The sequence below is a fragment of the Drosophila novamexicana genome, unplaced genomic scaffold (assembly GCF_003285875.2).
Source record: "Drosophila novamexicana strain 15010-1031.04,08,12 unplaced genomic scaffold, DnovRS2.1 tig00001302-arrow-arrow-pilon, whole genome shotgun sequence".
Lineage (NCBI taxonomy): Eukaryota > Metazoa > Arthropoda > Insecta > Diptera > Drosophilidae > Drosophila > Drosophila novamexicana.
Window position 1 is genome coordinate 623,172 of NW_020824849.1, and position 14,760 is coordinate 637,931.

The window sequence follows — 14,760 nt, forward strand, 5'->3', positions numbered from 1 at the left end:
TGTTTCACGTCCGTCGCCGTCGCATTTAACAGTTTTGTAAACGGTTCGTAGTTTGCGTAAAAATTTTGTTCTTCGTTTTGCGCGCGTGATTTGGTTCTAGGCGCTAACGGTGTTAACATTGTTGTTATTTATTGCTGCCTGTGACCTTTACTTAATGAAAATAGCATAATAATACAAATTGCATAGCATAAGTTGCGGTCCGCGTGGCCAGCAGGACAAATACCAACAACGGAATTTTTTGTTTTTTTTTTTTTTGGTTCTTAGCGCGGTCTTTTTGGCGCTAGAAGCGCAGTGCAAATAAAAGAGAAAAATAATTTCAAGTGCATTTGTTGCTATTTTCGCTACACGTGAAGTGCTACACACACATACACACAAACATACGCACACATGTATGTAAGCACGTAGCGTGTAAAAGGAAAACCCAAAGAAGCAGCAAAAACTAATTTTTGATGTACAAGCAAATAAGAAGAAATACCAAGTCGAAAGAAATTTAAAACCGGATTCAATACAACAACAACAACAGCAACAATAATAATAACAGCAGCCGCTACAGTCCCAGCAGCCGATACAACAAAAACAAATTTAGTTATTTTTTTTTTTGCTACTGCTGCTACGCACAGCAGCGACGCCAGCGTTGAAGTCTATCCTCTCAGCATCAGCAGCAGCTGCTCTGCTGGCTGTGTGGTTTTGTTGTTGTTGCTGCTGCTGCTGTTAAAAGCGGCAGAGCAAGCGCAACAGGAGCAGCCGCGCCGATCACTGTGCAAGAATTAGAAGCAGCACAGGCAGAGGCCGTGGCAGAGGCAGAGGCGGCCGAAGACCAAGCAAAAGGTGAGTGCAGACTACACAACACACACACACAAGCATGCGCAAATGTTTGCTGTTGTTGTTGTTCTGTTTTGTTTGTGTGGGCAGCAGGAAAACGGTCGCAGGCCCAAAAGTGAATAGTGAACAGTGTATGTGAAAGGGAGAGAGAGAGCGAGAGCGAGACGAGAGAATGTAGAGAACAGAACCAAACAAAGGAGACGGCGATGAAAGAGCGTGCAAATAATGTTAATTCTCTTGAATGAAAATTGAGCAGCAAATAATCTCAAACTATGAAAGTTTTCTTGCAATTTAATTGCCCGATTCCTGGCGTATACAAAAAAGTGAAATACTTATCGTGATCAGCGATCGGACAAATATTATATGTATATATTATACACGCGATTTGCTTAGATTTCAAATCTGAAAAGCTGAAAACAAGTCAGTTTTGCTTGTTTCAAATGTAAAGTCCGAGTTTCTTGGGGCAATTTATTCGTTTATATGTTAATATAAATATCTATTCGTTGCCTTTTTTCAGACAATAATATTTAAAGTCACGCGACACAGACTCTGTAGGGTATTAATCCGTAGGGTATTATTTCTCAAGAATTTACTCGAAATTTATTTGATATCATTTTTTTCTTATAATCGATCTTTTGATTTGTTCTACGTTCATTTTGTTGTATTTTATTGGGATTGGGTTTGATTAATTTGTTTTAGAAGACGCCGTCGGGAAAAGTGAAATAGCAATAAGAAAAGGAATTTCATTTTTTAAATGCAATTATTTTGTAATTGCTTTAAAGAAAAGTATAAAACAAGTTTTGTTTTAGATTTTGGTCTTGATAGACTTTCCCGTCTCGCGTCGCCTTCGCTCTTCCCACTCTTTCGCACTCGCCCTTCCAGTCCATTCGCATCCTTATTTCTCTTTCGAATAAAGCGAATGCTGGAAAACTATTCCAGATCAGGCAAGTTCATTTTTAATGGACAATAATTATAAGAAAATTGAAGTTACAAAAAAAAAGTTTTAAAATAACTCGGCAATTCGGATCTTTTCTAGAATTCTAAACGCGTTAACATTTGGATTGAAATGAGATAAGGTATAATTAGTTGTTGATAGAAATTTCCCCGTATGAAAGAAAAACCATTTTCATCTCCGATTTGCTTTCCACTTCTTCTGTAAGTTCTGGCTCAAAAACAATCTTCGGCACGCCAAAGATTTGATACCCTTGAAAACCAAATCTTTTCGTAATGCTCATAGTGCTTTGCATAGGAACAGACCTACGGACGGACAGACAGGAAGACGGACATGGCTAGATCGACTCGGTTATTGAAGCTGATCAAGAATATATATCTCTTGGGGGGTCGGAGCTGATTTCTTTTGCCTGTTACCTTTCACTCCTCGCACTTTCCATGGGGACAGGGTATAAATATGATCCCAAGGCTGATTGAAATAGGCTGGAAAGGAAAAGAGGAAGCACCTAAGCCACGCCTATTTTTCTCAATAGGGAAAATCGAAAGGAGTCCAAAAATAAATGAAAAACCTAAAGTGTGCTCGGCCCAACGCTCGGCTTTAATTCTCATATGTTCACATATTCATTCATAATTGTAAATCAATGCGAATATCGGTCAGCATGTTTATGGCCATATTGACATATTGCCATATTGTCAGGTGTCTGATGCGCGATGGCGCCATAAAAACCGCCGGCATAATGAGCTAAAAAGCTAAAAACCAACCCATCTGTGAGTGTATGTATGTATGTGTCGTGTGTGAGTATGTACGAACGTATGTATGTGTATATATAAGTATACATATGTATTAATCTGTTGGCATTGCACTCTTTACACACTTCTGCCTTTGGGTCTATGTGCTTTTTGCTTCGCTTTCAATTCATATACATATACATATATGCATATATATATGTATATATGTGTGTGTATATATGTACATATGTATTTAGCTTTTTCCCCCTCTTCGCTTAAGTTGGGAGTGTTGCTTTGTGCTAAATTCGTAGAGACAAATTTTGGATAGTCGAAAAGCTCATCATTTGCATAAACATCCACTCCTTGCATATATTCATCTATATGTATGTATAAAACTGTTCCTGATTGATTTCACTGATTGATTGATTGATTGACTGGGTATTAGGGCAAGGTAGTTGCATAACTTATTATGATGGAATTTTGAAAGATCTTTTTTGTATGTTTCAAAACAGACTGAAAAGCTGCACGAAAGTGTTTTGGTTTTCATTCGATAAGCTTCAAATTTTCGAATAACCTTCGCGAATGAATGAAAACCCGCGCAACGCCGGGCACTGCTTGCTGCTGCATATGCATTCATATCAGCTGGTATATTCCGACTTTGGTCCATGTCCAGTTTCTCACACATTTCCAGTCAAATTACACTTTTCACCAATTTTCGAAACATTTGTTTATGTCAGCAAAAGTAGCTACTGTCAATATGATCGCCAATCAATCAGTCAATCAATCAATCAGCTGGTCAATATAGTTTCAATAATATGTATATGTAAGCACACGACATTTTTGCCACCGTCGCAGTCCCAAAGAGCCGCTAATTGAATTAGCACCCGGCGCAGGAGGAGGGAGGCGAGGCGAATGGCAGTTAGCGATAAATTGGATTAATGCAGATATAAAGAGAGCAGCAGCAGCGTTTAAAGAAGAAGAAGAGAATGCACCAGTCACATCAAAAGTAGTAGAAAGCAAATTTCGAACTCTGCTAATACGAATGTCAATAAGTTCCAATATATACACAGATATGTATATATATATCCAGTGTTTGGATCATTTTGTTCAGTGAGAAACGTTCTTGCAGCACGTCAGGAGAATTTTTGTATAAAAATAAGAGAATTTTTGGAGAGAAAATAACATTCCCGAATGACTTAAAGAGCGTAGACCCAACACTTGCGGAAAATGACAATTAAGAACAATCAACAAGAGATGGAAAAATCCTTAAAATCTTAGAAAAAGTGAAAGAAAAAAAAACAGAATTTCGATACTTACTTTTATCGGTTGTGATATCGATTATTATCGATTGCTTGAAAATGGGGCAAGTGATTTGAAGTCTCCCTCTCCTCTCCCTCTCCTCTCCCTCTTTCCTTTCTCCCCATCTCTTTCTGGCTAGATCGACTCGGCTATCGATGATAACCCAGAATAGAGGTACTTTATGGCGTCGGAGATGTGCTCCCTCTGTTCCATCAGATGTCCACCCAAGAGAGCTTTTACTGTATGTAAACTATATGAGTTTACGTTATTCTCTCTCCCGCTCTCTCTCTAGCTCTCTTCCCCCTTCGTCCCTCTCTCTATCTATTTCTCTATGTCCCGTGTCTGTTATTGAAGGTAGAACCAGGTCAGCGCCGGCGTCAAACGGACAATTCCATAATCAAAGTACAAATAATTGCTGCCAATTTTTTTTTTTATACTTTCTAGTTTCTGTTTTGTCCTCTTCATTTGTTTGTTTTTTCCGGGTCACGTTATCAAATTTTGTGATAAGAACTTTTAACCAACACTCTTTGGCGTGAAAATGTGTTTTTCCATTTGGCACAGGAAAAGGGAAATGCATTTCTTGGCTTCCTTTTTGTCTCAATAAAAATATTGCTATTTATTTATTTTATAGCTATTATCGATTAATCGAGGATGCGTATACGATTCGAATGTATCGAATACTTGTAATTTAAGGAAAATTAATAGGATTTAATTAATGCATTGTTGATAAACAGCTAAGAATAAAGTCCGAGTAATCAGTTAATTGCGTCGAATGTTTGCTTTGCTATCTATCGATATTATAAATATTGTTACATATCGTAATCAGTTTATTGTGTCGTATACTATCGATTCCGATTATAAGTCTACAAGCCATTACCCGTGTTGACTGTATTTATCTAATCGAACGGTGTACTAAATAATTGCATTTGTATTCATTCCATTATGTCTGAACCCCATTCGATTGTTAGATTGTGGCTTATCGGGACTTGAGTTGAAATGCGGTTGGTTCTCTGAAAAGTTGTCACATTCTGCGCGTTATTTGTTAATAATATACGAGATAAAAGTAAAAGTAAAGCAGAGCGTGCAAATTGGCAACATATCATGATGATAACCAATAAAATTATTTCGTATAATTCGTGGGTTTTTTATATAGCAGCCGTTGCCTTATGCGATTCGCTGATCTATTGTTTCACTTTCAACACCCTTAATTTGATTTGCAAAAAGAAAGTGAGCAACGTATATGACCAAAAGGAGAAGACGACAAGACTGAAAGCCAAACCCAGTCGCAAAATCAGCATCAAATTTATCTTTAACATTAACTTTAACATGAACATCGTCAGCGTCGTCTCGTCCACGCCCTCGCGCCATGTAAACTAATAAAAATTAAAAACTGGCAAATGACGCTGATGTCTTTTTAAAGGTTGATTAATGTCTTTATGGCTAGCCGAGCCATTGAGTAGCCGTTTTATAGCCGTTTCCGCTGATGAGTCGTACGAGTCGAATGAGTCGAATGAGTAGTCATTCGATACATTCCCCTCGTTAACTAATCTTCACGTGCGCTGCTCTCGTTCATGATTCATATTCGATTTTCGGCATTTCGAGCAAACGAATTGTAATTGTATCCTATATTCGTAGATCAAATATAGATTATGTCTTCGATTTCGCAAATGTTATATATATATATATTTTTTTTTTTTTTGTCTGCAATTCGAGTTGCTCCATTTCGGAACCCGGAAACAATGTGCCAGACAATTACGTACCCAAAACTGAACTTATTCATGATTTATTGAATGTTTGCTTTCGATTTGGATATTGTTTTGCCCCTCTCCACTTCCCTTCCTGTCGCTTGATGCGGCAATTGAAATCAATTGGACAGCTGGCGTATAATTATTTGTTATATATTATATTCGCTGATAACACGAAACTCACATGACCTTTCTGATATGCTTAGTTGTGTTTGTATAATAGATAAGATGATTTATAGATGCATGTGCTTATAGTATTTCGAAAAAGTTGCTCCCATTGAAAATAATGCAACTTTTATTGTGTAGAACATTATTTTTAATATCTTAAAGATCGTAATTAATGCTCAAGTATTATCGATCGAGTTATATCGATGTTGCCATTGTAAAGAAAGTATCGATACTACGCGATTGAATACTCAACAGACTTCTGAGCGGTTGATTGGCCTGTCGAGCGTTGAAGCTTCGGACTTTACATATTACTTAAGTCAGTTAGCTATTCAGTTATATATATAAACTTTATTGTTTTATATTTACTAATGACGTACCTATGCAAAGTTTCGAGACGAAAGCTTTGAGACTGAGACAGACAGACAGATGAATAGATGGGCAGACAGACAGACAGAACGGACAGACGGAAATTCCTATGTAAACTCGGCTGTTGCTGCCGATCAGGAAATATATATGTATATATATGTAGGATATAGGATGTACCTCTAAATTTGAATAGGATATAGGAATAAACACGAGAATTTTTCATTATTTTGCGCAACTGGCCCTCAATTTTCGACTTCTTTCGATTGTTTTCTGTAAATTTGTATTGTTCAAAAGGTTTGAACCGGCGACCTTTCGCTTGCCAGTTCCTAATGCTTGGGCTCTACAATGATAAACAATCATCGCGTTCGGACAAAGTTTTTTTTTTGAAAGCGATTTTTTATCTTATTTGTATCTAAGTTAGGTTCTTTAATGGAAATGTTTGCCATTTTTGAGTACAATATGTGTACTTCAATCATTCAAGCTGGCATTAAGCCACGCTCAAAGGGACCTACATAAGATATCCTCCCAAAAAACCCTTTAGATCTGTTTAGGATCAGCTTTGCCCAACGCTTCGTGTGAGCTTCATGCGCGCAGTTCTAATTCCCAGACCCAATGCAACAGAAAGAAACACAAAAAATAAAAAAACGAAAAAAAACTTGGCAACCGCAAAACCCAAATTACGAGCGTAGAAATAAGAAGAAAAACAATAAAACATTTTCTTTAGCTGATTTATTGTAAAATGTGCCTATTATCATTTTGGCTGTTTCATTTTCTTAGCGCTTTTTCAATTGTCTGGCATTGCATGGCTTTTATTTTTTATTTTTTTTCTTTTTGCTTCGGTTCGGTTTGGCTCGGAATTATTTTATATTTAGCTGGTGGCTTCTTTGGGGTCTGGGTTTTTGTGCGCTGCTCTCGAGAAGCTCACGAAACGCATTTGCCGCAAAAAAAAAAAAAAATCACAAAACAAGAAGAAAAAGTGGGGGAAACAACGTTTCAATGAATGCATGGCGTTTCGTGTGGCACGATCTGAGATGTGGAAGTGGAATGCGAAGCTGCGAGGCGCATTTTATATATAGAATTGCAACTCGGTGTCTTTTGGCTGCGTGGCGGGCGATTGTTGTTGCATGAACATAGCCAAATATCGAGACGATTTCGATATATATCTATCAACACCAATTGATAAGTTATCCCACGAAAATTGATTATAGTTGATCGCTGATCGATCAGATATGCAACAAATGTCAATTATCTCTGCTTAAATCTTCGATTATATATCGATAACATCGCATTCATTATCGTTTATGTTTATCGATATCAGAAAGTTGTTATCGATTGCTCTAAAACGGCCTTATTACAACACAAATTTATAGGATTTACTTATACAAAACCTTTGGTAGAAAACATTCGACAAGCAATGCAGCATTTTGTGCAAATTAACGCCTATCGATCAATTATCGAATATGCAGAGGCGCCTATCGATTAATTATCGAGTATACGGATGTGCAATCAAGTTTCGAGCGCGCCCTTTGCAAATGCTGCCTCCCGGCAAAAGTTGCAAACTTTTCGTCGCAGCTGTCGCCAACTCTTTCGATGCGATTTTAAGTTTTTGTTGTCGTTGCCCCCGCAACCGACCCCGCTTATGCACAGGCAAACCCTCTTGATTTTTTCGTACAGTTAGGCAACATGTGTGCGACATGAAGGAGTCGTCTCACGTGAAAAGTGCGAGCAACAGTGGAGTGCGGGTGCGTGTGTGTGTGTGCCGCGCCCTTGTCGCACAAGTCCGAGCTGCCAGTTGAGTGCTGCAACTGCGACTCGTTATACCCAGTGCGAAATGCATAAAGAAGTTTATTAGTTTCTGTCTTTTGTTGTTGTCATAATCATAGCCAAAGACCCCAAACTTCAGCTATAGATTCGTGCATATAGATGTTACGTCTGAGACTGGCGTACGGCGAGCAAATTCCACAGATTTAAATCTTATTTTAATTACAAAATCACAGTTTAAAGGCCATTTGTTATGTGTCGCAGTTTAAGTATCTCATTTATACCCTTTACTCATTGAAATTTGTTCCGAGAGGAGAATAGACAGGCTCGATCTCATAGAAAAAGGCAGACAAACAGAAAAACATGGCCAGATCGAATCGATTATAAGTACTTTAGGTGCTTGAGAATGCCTTTTCGTGTCTGTAGCATATCTTTGCATAAACCAGTATACCCTAAGATAGCCTTTTTTAAAGGGTGTCGAGTGTACGAATATCATTGACATGATATGAATGTGACTGAAAACTGAAGCCTGCCGGCAAGTGAACTTTGTGTGCATTGAAGACACAGAGAGATAGAGAGCTTGAGCGGCAGAGAGAGAGAGAGAGAGAGAGGCAAAATACTGAAATAAAGTATCTGAACCATTAACATTGGCAACTGAAAAGATTTGAAGTCATTTTTTGTTTTTCATTCGAAACCTTAAAAAGATGAAAACATGGAGTTGACTCGTGGAGGACACATCTCTTCAAATTTATAAACCAGAAACAATGTTTTTTAGGTAGTTCGGTGCGGGGTTCGAACCAACTGCCTGGTAAACAAATTTTTCACAATCGCAGAACCCAGGTCTTGGTAAAATAAGCCTGGGCTAATATAATGTACAATTTTAGCTATATTTTTTTCGGTCTGCAATATCTTTGGCTGCAATACAATATCTTTGATCTCGAACCAAGGTGAGCATCTGAGAAGTTCTTTATGCTTTGGTACTCTCCGGAAGCTCCGGAAGCTTCTTTTAGACAAATCAATTTTGAGGGGAATTGCTTCGATTCTTCTGTTAAAAATAATATCAAATTGGAATTTCGAACAGAGTATTGTGCAGTCGGTTGCATGCGACTGTCCAGGTTCGACTTGTTTTTTATTTTCTACTTTTTTGTGTAATTAAAATAATAATAATAATGCGGCGGCGGTGGGGACGACGTCTGCACGTGTGCGTCTCGAGTGGACGCAGCAGCCAAAGTGTGTGTGTGGCAGGGTGGTAGGTGGAGCGGGTGAGGGGGGGGGGGGGGGGGCAAACTGTTGGAGCTGGCTGTGGGTCGAGGTGTGAACAATTTGGTGGCACATGTGTGCACATTGCCGCTGCCTCAGAAATTGTTATTGTTGTTATTGTTGCTATTGTTTGTTGTTGTTGTTGTTGTTGTTGTTGTTTTTGCTGTTGTTGATGGGATTGTTTTTTGCGCTTTGTTTGTTCTTGCATTTAACTTTTGTTGCTGCGCTTTGGCGTTTGTTCTACTTGCTTTGTAGTTGGCATTTGGAGTGCACACATAGTCAGACATTAAGGTGTGTGTGTGTGTGCGCTTGTGTGTTTCTGCTGCTTTTTGGGGCTAGTCGTGTGCAGCTCCACAGTTGAATTTATTGTTAATGCATTCCGAGAACTGTCAAAGAAACTCTCTCGAAAAAATGATCTTTAAATATCTGCGCCTCCAATTAAATGCTTTGGCGGAAGAAGTAAGCAAAATCGCCGCTTCTCTAATGCCAGCTGCCTTTCAAGACAGGTTCGTTCAGCTAGATCGGGCCAGCATTGGCCATATGCAGAGATCTGGCAGAACTAACTCTCAGAAGCACAAAGCCTTGCAGCGAGGTTAAGCATAAATTCGATTTAAAAAACAAATTATTTAAACATACATTTGAATCTAAATAGTGAGACGAATAATTTATTTATTAATTTTCGTCCTTTTTGTGGTTGTCTATTGGGTTAAACTAAAGTTATTTAGTTGGAAACTTTAAAAAGATTACGCTTAACTCTGTCAAATATCATAATTTTTGATATTTATTTTGTGTAACAAAAACGAATAGCTAGCAGGGGCAGGATGAATTATTTGCAGACGCTGTCGAATTTATTGACAACTTTGGCGCCTGGGAAAAGTGAATATGGATGATTGAAGGGGCCCGCGACCCAAATGGAGCCAAAGCAGTTCAAGAAGGAGAAGAAGCTACAAAAAAGAGAAATATGCAAAGACAACCGGTTTTTTTTATTTTTTGGTTGTAGCGGCTGCCGATGTTGCCCATGTTGCAGCATGGCTTAAACAAATTCCTGCCGTAGCCGAAAGAAGGAAAGAAAGAAAAAATAAAGCCGAAACTTGTGGCGACGCGAACGGCGGGACGTTTGGTCGTGGCAGCCGAGCAGCAAACATACAACATGCAACATGCAACAATAGCAACAGCAACAGCAACAAAGGCGCCGCATGTTTTGGCCCAAAGACAAACGCAACAGCCACAGCAACAGCGACAGAAGCAACATCATTATCGTCATGTGAAGTTGAACGAGTTATGTGCCGCTCGAGGCATGCCTCATCCTCATCATCATGAACATCGTCATTATCTTTGTCAGATTGTGTGTGATGTTAATGAGGAGCACTCTTGAATTAATTCTGCCCTCTTGTTGCTGTTGCTGCTGCCGTTGTACAGCTCCCGGGCCATGTTGCATGTAGCACACACACACACACACACACGCACACTCGCTCAGCCTGTGCCACAAAGAGCTACAGCCGCAAAACTCTTCGCATTATATTTAATTCAAGTGCCAGGCGCATTGTTATTTTCAGCTAGAATTCAGTTTTCAATCTATAATCAATTTCCAGATTTCAGGGTCGGCTGCAAGAAATAGGAAAATCCGAAAACAGCAACAAATTATGTATACAAGATTTCACCAAAGAAATGCTGAGATAAGTTGCTAAAAAAAAAAAAGTCGACTGCGCAATACTCTGTTTCACAGCTGAAATCAGCTGGAAACGCGTCTCACGGCTATATATGTATATATATGTCTATATCGAGTGATATACACGTAACTTACTGGGGTAATCTTCTCATGGGATGCTTTCAGGACATTTTTAGCAGTATCCGACATTTGTTGCTTTCGCTATGAGCCCAAGTTTATCAACAGTTGAAAATTGGTTTCTTGAATGTAATATCTTTTTTATTTTCCGATCAATATATATTGACCGAAATGATTCTTTGACGGGCTCTAGCATGCTCCCTTCGCTCAACATCTCACTCCTATATCACGAAGGTCTCATGAATCGGTCCAAAAATGGGATTTTGTATGGAAAAATGCGTGCTTTTCAAAATAAAGAGCTTCACAAGGGTATTTAGTCGTCGGCGTGCCAACAATAGAAGTTCATTCTATTTTTTTTTTTTGAACCTTTGCTGATTGTAAAAAGTATTTGTTTAACTTGTCTACGAATTCAGCATTTGTCTATTAATTAATAAGTTATTTATTTTTGTATTCATTTTTTATATTATAAATTATTTATTTATTTTTTATTTATTTAATTTATTTGTTATTGTATTTTATGCAATTTCTTTACGCATTTTGCATTTATTTAATTATGTTTCAAATTTTTTTTTTTAATAAGTATATTTATTTTTTTATTAGTTATAATTTTATTAACAATATTTATTTATTTTTAAATGTTTCTGTGTTGTTTCTTTATTTATTATTTATTTATTTTTTTACTTATAGCTTTATTATTTATATATTTGCTATATATAAAAGCAGATGTATTCCGTTAAGCACTTTGTTGGCAGAGTATAGAAAACCACGAGAGCATCATGCCGCCCTCTCTCTCTCTCTCTCTCGCTCTCTCTCTGCCCCTCTCCCGTGCGCAATTATCTGCCAGTTTTTTATTTCGAGAGACAACCACATGTTGTAGAGATGACTAGGAGAACAACTTTGCCACACTCAGAGCCGGTCTCAGTCGCGTTCGCGTTCGCATTCCCACTACCAAACCCATTTCCATTTCCATTCCCATTTTCATGCCCATTTCCCGTCTTGTCTGCGGTTCGTTCTGCCTGCGCATGAGTGGCCGACTGACTGCCTCTGGCAAGCCGGGGCACAGCCTAGTTAGTCACACAAACACACATGTATATGTATCTATGTATCTATGTATATATGTAGAACAGGTACCAGATGAGTTGCTGTTGCAGTTGCTGTTGTTGTTGGAGGACTTTGACTTAGTTGGCTCTGCGATGTGGCTATATCTTTTCCTGTTTTGTTCCTGTTAGCTGACTCCTCAGTCAACGTATCTGTGTGTGTTGCATAGGTTTTGCGGTTGCATGTCAGCACTAAGAGGAGCGTGGAAAATGCGATGAGAGGCTGCATATTTTGCTAGTTTGTTAGACAGAGGTAGAGAGCGATAGATAGAAAGAGTGAGAGAAGGGGGGGGGGGGGCATGCCAGCTAGATGGATGTGGATGCAAATTGTGAGCGCCAGAAATGACTTAATGCCATTCCCTGGCTGGCATAAATGTGAGAAAAGTTGCCTAGAACTAAGGATTACGAGTCTTGGCCAAGGGCATTCCACAAAGTTGGTCAGATTGTAACATTTGCTTCTCTGGCCTGCTCTGGCTCGACGAAACTAAGCTTAAGCAGACTTAAAACAAGCTGCTCGAAACTAGAAATAAGCAGAAAAATGAACTTTTACCAAACTAGAGCCTTACTTCATAAGCTTCGAACTTCCCTCTAAAAGTGAGTTGATTAAATACAAATTTAAGTAAATGTATTTAAATTTAAAAGAAACAAGTGCTCGAGCAAAAATTGAAAAATTCGACTGCATCTGCACCAGCGACCTCTCGCTTGCTAGCTCAACGCTTAGACGCCTTAAGCACGTAGGCCCATGACGTCACACTCCGATGGCTGCGTTGTTGTTAATGTGTTTCAAACAAGCATTGGCCAACCTTTGGGCACAGGTGGGGGCTGCTTTGAGCATCACTTAGTTAGTCAGCTAATCAATCAATCAATCAGTCAATCAGTACAAACTATTATCACAGTATATATATATACATATATATGTAGATATAGTTTCTGATGCTCTTTGGTATTGATAGTTTTTTCTTTTTTTTTTTTTTGTGGCCAAAAGTCAAACCTTTAAATGGCTTTTGTGCCTGCTGGCTAAACGCTTAAAGCCGCTTCATCTGGACAAAGCACTCATCCCCGTTTTGGCCAGGTCCCTTGGCAGCAACAACAAAAATATATAAAAAAAAAAAAACACACACACAACGAATTGAAGGCAAATTGCCAAAAAGCTTTTTGCGAGGCGCTTTTGTCGCTGCCGTCGCCGTCGCTGCCGCTGTTGCTGCTGCTGCTGCTGCTGATGCTGCATCAGGCGCTTCAAGTGCAGCAGCTTCATGCCTGTCAATGCGACACGTTGCCCGGCCCCCACCCGCCCAGCGCCCTGCCAGCAGCCCGCCCAGTTTATGCAAATGCACGTGAAAATATTCAAAATATTTCAATTTTTTTTCTTACCTTTTTTTTTGCATTCTTTGTATTTTTCCTTCTTATTTCTGCCATTTTGCGCCGCGCTCCGTGGTTGCTTTCAATTTCATGCCACACTTTGTGGGGGCGCGCAGACAACAGCTTCCAGCGTTAACCGAACGTTGGCAGGCCCCAATGCATACCCCCCAGCCCGCCAGCCCCCCCACCTCTGCTGCTGCTGCTGCAGCCATTCATCGCTGCCGACATTTTTCGATTATAGCGCATACTTTCGCCCCGTCGCTTATTTAGTGTTTTGTTTTGGGCTCAAAATTTGTCAACGCCTGAAAAATGCAGCGCAAAGAGGCGCGGCCGCTCCGCCAGCGCAGCTTGCATGCGAAAAAAGGCAGCAGCAGCGCCGGCAGCGGCAACAGAAGAAAGAAACAGATTATATTGACAACGTCAACGTCGGCGTCGTCAGCGTCGTGCTGGCTTTTGTTTATGCTGCGCAGTGCATGGAGAGCGCGAAGGGCGGAGGGGACAGAGACCGTGAGAGAGAGTGAGAGGGGGGGTTAAGTGTGGGTTGTGGGACGTGTGTCACCAGAAACGGCTGCGACTCGGTCTGGGCGGCCTTTTGTGCAATGAAGCAAAACGGTTGACGCTTTTTTTTTTGCTTGTTTCTTTGCGCACTGCTTCGTTTGTTTCTTCTCTGAAACTGCGATTCCATGCAATCCATGGCCCCTCCCCTCCGCGACCCTCGCTCCGCCAGCAGCACTGCACCCATGCAATGCATAAAGTTGCTTTACGTTGTCTTCTCCACCCACTAGCTAGCTCTCCCTCTCTCTCTCTCTCTCGCTCTCTCTCGTCTGTATAGAGTTTCAGCCTTTATTGACTCCCCCGTGCGCCTCTTTCACATCGTTTGTGCCAATGACAATTTCATAGCCATCATCGATTTAAAGCTGTCAAATGCAGTGGGCCTTATAATATTTCCTACAAGCGAAACTCAAGTGACAACGTTTACGGACGTGCATGTGAAGTGCTGGAAAATCGAGATTCTTGCATCTGAACTGCGATCGTGCGATCGTGTCATTAGTTTGAAATACACCCGAACTTTCAAAAAGAGTTAGCTAATGGCGAATTGCATAAAAGGCATACGATACTTCTTTTCGTGTGCAAAAGCAGAAAGATCTGTGAAAATCACATAATTCTACCAGCGTTTCAAATGTACTTCAAGATACTTTTGTTCATTCTATGTAGATCAGAGGGAGAACTGAACTTTTTCAGGAAAATTGACCCCAGACATTTTTGTAAAGAAAAGAGGAATAAGTTATGATACCAGCGATAAATTCTAGATCGGACCCTCTTGTTTGAGAAACATTTGAAAATTCTGCTGCGTTCCTCATATCCTCTTATCTTCGATCTCTTATGGAGCTACCATTTGGGGACTCACAGCTCAGAA

General features: G+C 39.7%; 1 protein-coding gene across 1 annotated transcript in view; it reads left to right on the forward strand.

Annotated features, from left to right (window-relative positions):
* The first annotated feature begins 675 nt into the window (after window positions 1-675).
* The window catches only part of LOC115767077, a 103,577-nt gene continuing 89,492 nt past the window's right edge, over window positions 676-14,760 (forward strand). The window contains exon 1 of the mRNA XM_030711220.1: window positions 676-828. The gene's annotated coding sequence lies outside the window, so the exon portion shown is untranslated. The remainder of the gene's footprint in view (window positions 829-14,760) is intronic.